We start from the raw sequence: 9,377 nt of genomic DNA on the forward strand, positions 1-9,377 counted from the left end.
TAGGTCAGCCCCACGCAGGCTCCTCTTTGGGCCCCTGTGAGTCCAGGTTAGTTGTTTCCGTGGGTTTCCTTGTGGCTTCCTTGACCCCTCTGTCTCGCACAAACCTTCCTCCATCTCTTCAGCAGGTTTCCCCAAGCTCCGCCTAATGTTTGGCTGAGTGCCTGCACTGTTTTCATTGGTTGCTGCATGAAGCCTCCCTGATGACTATTGGGCTAGACACCGATCTACTAATATAGCAGAATATTGTTAAGCATCATTACATTGACATTTTTTTCTCCAGTCATGTTTGGTTCTATGCTAGGTCTCTCGGGCATTCAGCCTCTGGGGCCTGGCACTCCAGGTAGCGTCAGGGATGAAATCACTCTCATGGCATGGGTCTCAGTTTGGACCAGTCATTGGTTGGACAGTTCCATAATCTCTGTGCCACCTTTCCCCAGCACATTCCATAGGAAAGAAAGACTGTCTGAAGGTTACAAGGCTGGGTTGGTCTCCACTGGAAATCTTGCCTGGTCACAGGAGATCTCACTTCAGGCTACCTATCCCCTATTGCTAGGAGTCTTAGCTGGGGTCATCCTTGTAGATTCCTGGGAATTTCCCTTGCACCAGGTTTCTACCTGACCCCAAAATGCCCTCATTTCCACTCAGTTCTTTCAGTGCTCTCTCCCACCTGATCCCTCATGTTTCCATCTCCATTCCCCCCCAGTATACCCACAAAATCTCTTCTATTTCCCCTTCCCAGGGAGATCTGGGGGACCTCTGGGTCTGTGAGCTGTAGCATGGCTGTCCTTTACTTTATAGCTAATATCCACTTATGAGTAAGTGCATACATGCTTGCCTTTCTGGGTCTACGTTCGCTCACTCAGGACGGTTACTTGCAGTTCCATCCATTTGCCTTTGAATTTCATGATGTCATTGTTTTAAACAGCTGAGTAATATTCCATTGTGTAGATGTGCCATATTTTCCTTATCCATTCTTCAGTTTAGGGACATCTAGGTTGTTTTCAGGATCTAGTTATTACGAATAAAGCTGCTATGAGCACAGTAGAACAAGTGTCCTTGTGGTATGATTGAGTGTCCTTTGGGTATATGCCCAAGGGTGGTATACCACTGGATCTTGAAGGAGATCAATTCCCAATTCTTGAGAAACTGCCATATATTTTTTAAAGCAGCTGTACAAGCAGTGGAGGAGTGTTCTCCCTTGCTCCACAGCCTCTCTAGTATAAGCTGTCATTTGTATTTTGATCTTAACCATTCTGACAGGTGTAAGATGGTATCTCAGAGTTATTTGCTGCATTTCCCTGATGGCTAAGGCTGCTAAACATTTCTTTAAGCATTTCTCAGTCATTTGAGAGTCTTCTGTTGAGAATTTTCTGTTTAAATCTGTACACCAATTTTTAATTGGATTATTTCGTATTTTGATGTATAGTTTCTTGAGTTCTTCCTATGTTTTGGAAATCAGTCCTCTGGCAGTTACAGGGATGATGAAGATCTCTTCCCATTCTGTAGGCTGCCTTTTTGTCCTATTGACAGTGTCCTTTGCCTTACAGAAGCCTTTGAATTCCATGAGATCCCATTTACCAATTGTCAGTCTTAGTGTCTGTGCTACTGGTGTCCTGTTCTGGAGTTTGCTTCCTGTGTGAATGCTTTCAAGGCTATTCCCCACCCTCTCTTCTGCCAGGTTCAATGTATCTGAATTTATGTTGAGGTCTTTAACCCACTTGGACATGAGTTTTGTGCAAGGTGAGAGATAGTGGATTTATTTGCATTCTTCTACATGCTGATATCCAGTTAGACCAGCAACATTGAAGGTGCTTTCTTTTTTATTTTATTTTTTATATGTTTTTGAAAACAATCTATTTTTAATTTGCATACCAATCCCAGTTCCTCCTCCCTCCCTTCCTTCTGCCCCCCCACCTTCTCCCCACCCCAGCCCCATCCACTCCTCAGAAAGGGTAAAGCCTCCCATGCAAATGGATGGAAATAGAAAACACTATCCTGAGTGAGGTAACCCAGACCCAAAGAGATGAATATGGTATGTACTCACTCATAAGTGGATTCTAGCCATAAATAAAGGACATTGAGCCTATAATTCGTGATCCTAGAGAAGCTAAATAAGAAGGTGAACCCAAAGAATAGCATATAGTTATCTTCCTGGATATTGGAAGTAGACAAGATTGCCAGGCAAAAGTTGAGAGCACGGGGGTGGGGTTGGGGTGGGGGTAAGAGGAGATGGGGAGAGAGAAGGGAGAAGGGGAGGATGGGGAGAGCTTGGGGGAATGGAATGGTTGGGAGAGGAAGGGTGGATATGGGAGCAGGGAAGTAGATATCTTAATTAAGGAAGCCATTTTAGAGTTGGCAAGAGACTTGGCTCTAGAGGGGTTCCGAGGAGATGTCCCCAGCTTGTTCCTTGGGCAGCTGAGGAGAGGGCGCCTGAACTGGCCTTCTCCTATAGACACACTGATGAATATCTTGCATATCATTATAGAGCCTTCATCTGGCCATGGATGGAGATAGAGACAGAGACCCACATTGGAGCACTGGACTGAGCTCCTAAGGTCCAAATGAGGAGCAGAAGGAGGGAGAACATGAGCAAGGAAGTCAGGACCACGAGGAGTGCGTTCACCCACAGAGATGGTGGGACTGATATAATGGGAGCTCACCAAGGCCAGCTGGACTGGGACTGATGGAGCATTGATCAACCTGGATTCTCTGAATGTGGCTGACAAGGAGGGCTGACTGAAAAGCCAAGGACAATGGCACTGAATTTTGATTCTACTGCATGTACTGGCTTTGTGGGAACCTAGTCTGTTTGGATGCTCACCTTCCTAGACCTGGATGGAGGAGGGAGGACCTTAGACTTCCCACAGGGCAGAGAACCCTGACTGCTCTTTGGACTGGAGAAGGAGGGGGAGGGTGGAATGGGAGGGGAATAGGAGGAGGAGAGGAGGTGGAAATTTTTAATTTAAAAAAAAGAAAACAATCTATGGGCGGTGGTGGCGCACGCCTTTAATCCCAGCACTCGGGAGGCAGAGGCAGGTGGATCTCTGTGAGTTCGAGACCAGCCTGGTCTACAAGAGCTAGTTCCAGGACAGGCTCCAAAGCCACAGAGAAACCCTGTCTCAAAAAAAAAAATCTATTTTTAATTTGCATACTGATCCCAGTTCCTCCTCCCTCCCTTCCTCTTGCTCCCCCACCTTCTCCCCACCCCAACCCCAGCCCCATCCACTCCTCAGAAAGGGTAAGGCCTCCCATGGGGAGTCAACAAAGTCTTTCACATCATGCTGAAGTGGGACAAAGGCCTTTCCCCATATATCTAGGCTGAGCAAGGTATCCCATCATAGGGAATGGGCTCCAAAAAGCCAGTTCATCCTCTAGGGATAAATCTTGATCCCACTGCCAGTGGTCACACAACTGTCACCCATATTCAGAGTGCCTAGTTCGGTCCTATGTAGGTTCCTCAGTTGTCAGTCTCAAGTCAGCAAGCTCAACTGTTTCTGTAGTTGTCCCCATCATGGTCTTGACCTTGACCTTTTTGCTCAAATTATCACTCCTCCCTCTCTTTGACTGGACTCAGGGAGCTCAGCCCAGGGCTTATTGTGGAACTTTGAATCTGCTTCCATCATTACTAGATGAAGGTTCTATGATGACAAGGTAATCATCAGTCTGATTACAGGGAAGGTCAGTTCAGGAGCCGTCTCCTTATTGCTTAGCATCTTAGCTGGGGTCATCCTTGTGGATTCCTGGTAATTTCCCTAGTGCCAGGTTTCTTGCTAATCCCATAATGGTTCTCTCCATCAAGATATCTCTTTCCTTTCCCCAATTAGACCATCCCATTCCCTCATGTTCTCCTCCTCTCTTACCCTCTCTGCTCCCCCCTTTCCTTCCTCTCCCCCACACTCCCAATTTATTCAGGAAACCTTGTCTATTTCCCCTTCCAGGTGGATCCATGTATTATCTCTCTTAGAATCCTATTTGTTATCTATCTTCTTTTAGTTCTAGACTGTAGGCTTGTTATCCTTTACTTTTCGTCTAATATACACTTACGAGTGAGTACATATAATGTTTATTTTTCTGGGTCTGGATTACCTCAATCAGGATGGTCTTTTCTAGTTCAATCCATTTGCCTAACATTTCGAGATGTCTTTGTTTTTTACCACTGAATACTCCATTGTGTAAATGTACCACATTTTCTTTTTCCATTCTTCATCTCAGGGGCATCTAGGTTACTTCCAAGTTCTGGCTATTATGATAAATGCTGTTGTGAACATGGTTGAGCAAATGTCCTTGTGGTATGAGTGTGCATCCTTTGGGTATATGCCCACGGGTGGTATTGCTGGGTCTTGAGATAGATTGATTCCCAATTTTCTGACAAACCTCCATACTGAAATCCAAAGTGAGTGTACAAGTTTACACTCCCACCAGCAATGGAGGAGTCTTTCCCCTTACTCCACATTCTCTCCAGTATCAACTGTCATCAGTGTTTTTGATCTTAACCATTCTGACAGGTGTAAGATAACATCTCAGAGTTGTTTTGATTTGCATTTCCCTGATAGTTAAAGATGTTAAGCATTTCTTTTGGTGTATTTCAGCCATTTGAGCTTCCTCTGTTGAGAATTCTCTGTTTAGATCTGTACCTCATTTTTAATTGGATTAGTTGGTATTGTGATGTCTCGTTTCTTGAGTTCTTTGTAGATTTTGGAGATCAGCCTTCTGATGTAAGGTTGGTGAAAATTTTTTCCCATTCTGTAGGCTGCTGTTTTACCTTATTGTCTGTGTCCTTTGCTTCACAGAAGCTTCTTGGTTTCAGGAGGTCCCATTTATTAATTGTTGTTCTCAGTGTCTGTTACTGGTTATATTGTTAATAGTGCTATATTTAGGAAGTGATCTCCTGTGCCAATGTATTCAAGGCAACTTCCCACTTTTTCTTTTATGAAGTTCAGTGTGGCTAGATTTATGTTTCAGGTCTTTGATCCATCTGGACTACAGTTTTGTGCTTGACAATAGAAATGGATCTATTTTCATTCTTCTACATGCCGACATCCAGTCGTACCAGCACCATTTGTTGAAGATGCTTTCTTTTTTCCATTTTATAATTTTAGCTTCTTTATCAAAAATCAGATGTCCATAGGTGCATGGATTGATATCTGTGTCTTCGATTCAGTTCCATTGATCTTCCTGTCTGTTTTTATGCCAATACCAGGCTGTTTTCATTATTGTAGTTCTATAGTAGAGCTTAAAGTCAGAAATGGTGATACCTCCTGAAGTTCTTTTATTGTACAAGATTGTTTTGGCTATCCTGGGTTTTTTGTTTTTCCATATGAAGTTGAAGATGCTTTCTTTTATCTAATGTATTATTCTGGCTTCTTTGTCAAATATCAGGTGTTGATAGGTGTGCGGATTTACATCTGGATCTTCAATTAAAATCCATTGATCCCAGTCTCAGGAGGTCCCATTTATTCAATGACGCCCTTACTGTCTGTGCTGCTGGGGTTATACGTAGGAAGTGGTCTCCTGTGCCCACGTGTTGTAGAGTACTTCCCACTTTCTCTTCAATCAGGTTCGGGATCAACCTACCCATGGACCCAGCAATACCACTCTTGGGAATATACCCAAGAGAGGCCTTATCACACAACAAAAGTATATGCTCTACTATGTTTATAGCAGCATTGTTTGTAATAGCCAGAACCTGGAAACAACCTAGATGCCCTTCAATTGAAGAATGGATGAGGAAAGTATGGAATATATACATATTAGAGTACTACTCAGCAGTAAAAAACAAGGACTTCTTGAAGTTTGCAGGCAAATGGATGGAAATAGAAAACACCATCCTGAGTGAGGTAAGCCAGACCCAAAAAGAGGAACATGGGATGTTCTCACTCATATTTGGTTTCTAGCCATAAATAAAGGACATTGAACCTATAATTCGGGTTCTTAGAGAAGCTAAATAAGAAGGAGAACCCAAAGAAAATCATATAGGCATCCTCCTGAATATTAACCTTCCTTCATCAGGCGATGAAAGGAGACAGAGACCCACATTGGAGCACCGGACTGAAATCTCAAGGTCCAAATCAGGAGCAGAAGGAGAGAGAGCACAAGCAAGGAACTCAGGACCGCGAGGGGTGCACCCATACACTGAGACAATGGGGATGTTCTATCAGGAACTCACCAAGGCCAGCTGGCCTGGGTCTGAAAAAGCCTGGGTCAAAACTGGTCTCGGTGAACATAGTGGACAAGGAGGACTACTGAGACCTCAAGAACAATGGCAATGGGTTTTTGATTCTACTGGACCTACTGGTTTCGTGGGAGCCTAGGCAGTTTCGTGGATGCTCACCTTACTAGACCTGGATGGAGGTGGGTGGTCCTTGGACTTCCCACAGGGCAGAGAACCCTGATTGCTTTTTGGGCTGACGAGGGAGGGGGATTTGATAGGGGGAGGGGGAGGGAAAGGGGAGGCGGCGGTGGGGAAGAGACAGAAATCTTTAATAAATAAATAAATTTAAAAAAAAGAAAAAGAAAAAGAAAAAATCCATTGATCCCCTTGTATGTTTCTATGCCAATACCATGCATTTTTATTATGATAACCCTGTGGTAAAACATGAAATCTGAGATGGTGGTGCCTGCAGAAGATTTTTTACTGTACAAGATTGCTTCAGCTATCCTGAATTGATTGTTCTTCCATATAATGTGGAGTACTGTTCTTTCAAGATCTGTAAAGAATTGTGTTGGGATTTTAATGGAGATTGTGCTGAATCTGTAGATTACTTTTGATACAATGGCTATTTTAACTATGTTAATCCTACCAATGCATGAGCATAGAAGATCTTTCCATCTTCTGATATCTTCTCAATTTTTTCTTCAAATATTTGAAGGTTTTGTCATACAAGTCTTTCACTTGCTTGGCTAGAGTTTTACACCAAGATATTTTATATTATTTGTGGCTGTTGTGGAGGGTATTGTTTCCCTGATTTTTTTCTCAGTCCATTCATCATTTGTATATGAAAAGTCGACTAATTTTTCTTTTGTTCATCTTTTTTTAGTTACTTCACTAAAGGTACTTATGAGCTGTAGGAGTTTCCTGATAGAATTTTGGGGGATGGTTATGCATACAATCATATCATCTGCAAATAATGAAACTTTGACTTCTTCCTTTCTGATTTATACACCCTAGATCTTCTTTCATTGTCTTATTGCTCTAGTTAGAACTCCAAGTACTGTATTGAATAGCCATGGAGAGAGTCTTGTTCCTTGTCCTGTTCCTGATTTTGAGGAATTGTTTTGCATTTCTCTGCATTTAATTTGATGTTGGCTGTTGATTTGCTGTATATTGCTTTTATTATGTGTAGGTAAGTCCCTTGTATCCCTGAGCTCTCCGAGACATTTCTCATGAAGAGGTATTGGATTTTGTCAAAGGATTTCTCAGCATCTAATGGGTTAATTGTGTGTGTGTGTGTTTTCTTTCAGATTATTTACATGGTAGGTTACATTGACAGATTTTCATATGTTGAGCCATCCTTCATCTCTGTGATGGAGTCCGCTTGATTGTGGTAGATGATCTTTTAGATGTGTTCTTGGATTCTTGTTGCCAGTATTTTACTGAGTATTTTTGCATCTATGTTCATGAGGGATGTTGGTCTGTAATTCTATTTCTTTGTTGAATCATTGTGTGGTTGAGGTATCAGGATGATTATGGCTTCATTGGCATATGTTCCTTCTGTTTCTATTCTGTGAAATAATTTGGTGAGTATTGATATTAGCTCTTCATTGCAGGACTAGTAGAATTATGCATTAAATCTGTCTGAACCTGGACTTTTTTTCTTCTTTTTTTTTTGTTGGGAAATTTTTAATGACTTCTTCTAGTCCTTGGGGAATATAGATCTATTTACATTGTATATCTGATATTTATCTAACTTTGGTTTGCCCGTTTCTTTTACATTTTCCAATTTTGTGGAGTACAGGCTTTTGGAGTATGATATAATAATTCTCTGGATTTTCTAGTGCCTATTGTTGCATCTTTTTCATTTCTGATTTTGTTAATTTGATTATTCTCTATCTGCCTTTTAGTTTTTTGGATAAAGGTTTTGTCTATCTTGTTGATTTTCTCAAAGAATCAACTCTTTGTTTCATTGATTCTTTGTATTGTTCTCTTTGTTTCTAGTTTATTGATTTCAGTCCTAAATTTGATTATTTCTTGCCATCTTCTCCTCCTGGGTGTGTCTACTTCTCTTTGTATTAGAGCTTTCAGGTTTGCTATTAAATCACTGGTATAAGAATTCTCTAATCTCTTTATGCAGGCACTTAGTGCTATGAACTTTCCTTTTAGCTCTGCTTTTATTGTGTCTCATAAATTTGGGTTTATTATGCATAAATTTTCATTGATCCTAGGAAGACTTTAATTTTTTTATTTCGTCCTTGATCCCACAGTAATTCAGTAGAGAGTGCCCATGAGTTTGTAGGCTGTTCTTTCTGCTGTTGTTGAAATCCAGCTTTAATACATGGTGGCCTGATAGGCTACAGGGGATTATATCAATTTTTTTGTACCTTTTTGGACTTGCTTTGTGACCAAGTATGCTGTCAGTCTTGGAGACTGTCCATGAGATGCTGAGAAGAAGGTATCTTCTTTTGTGTTTGGGTAAAATATTTTGTAGATATTTGTTAGGTCCATTTGAGACAAAATGTCTGTTAATTCCATTATTTCTCTGTTTAGTTTCTGTCTGGATTACCTGTCCATTGGTGACACTGGGTTGTTGAAGTATCCCACTATTAATGTGTGGTATTTGGTGTGTGATTTAAGCTTTAGTAATATTTTTTTCTTTCTTTTCTTTTATTGAGAATAGGAAAAAAAAGTTTCCACCTCCTCCCAGCCTCCCATTTCCCTCCCCCTCCGACCACTCTTCTCCCCCTCCCCCCGCTCCTCTCCCCCTCCCTCTCCAATCCAAAGAGCAGTCATGGTTCCCTGCCCTGTGGAAAGTCCAAGGTCCTCCCCCCTCCGTCCATGTCTAGGAAGGTGAATATCCAAACTGGCTAGGCTCCCACCAAGCCGGAACATGAAGTAGGATCAAAACCACTTGCCATTGACCTTGGCTTCTCATTAGTCCTCATTGTTTGCCATGATCAGAGAGTCCGGTTTTATCCCATGCTTTTTCAGTCACAGTCCAGCTGGCCTTGGTGAGCTCCCAATAGATCAGCCCCACTGTCTCAGTGGGTGGGTGCACCCCCCGTGGTCCTGACATCCTTGTTCATGTTCTCCCTCCATCTGCTCCTCATTGGGACCTTGGGAGCTCAGTCCGATGCTCCAGTGTGGGTCTCTGTCTCTATCTCCATCCATCACCAGATGAAGGTTCTATGGTGATATGAAAGATATTCGTCAGTATTGCTAT

This window comes from Alexandromys fortis, unplaced genomic scaffold (assembly GCF_014885135.2).
Source record: "Alexandromys fortis isolate MF-2015 unplaced genomic scaffold, M_Fortis_MF-2015_v1.1 scaffold_416, whole genome shotgun sequence".
Taxonomy (NCBI): domain Eukaryota; kingdom Metazoa; phylum Chordata; class Mammalia; order Rodentia; family Cricetidae; genus Alexandromys; species Alexandromys fortis.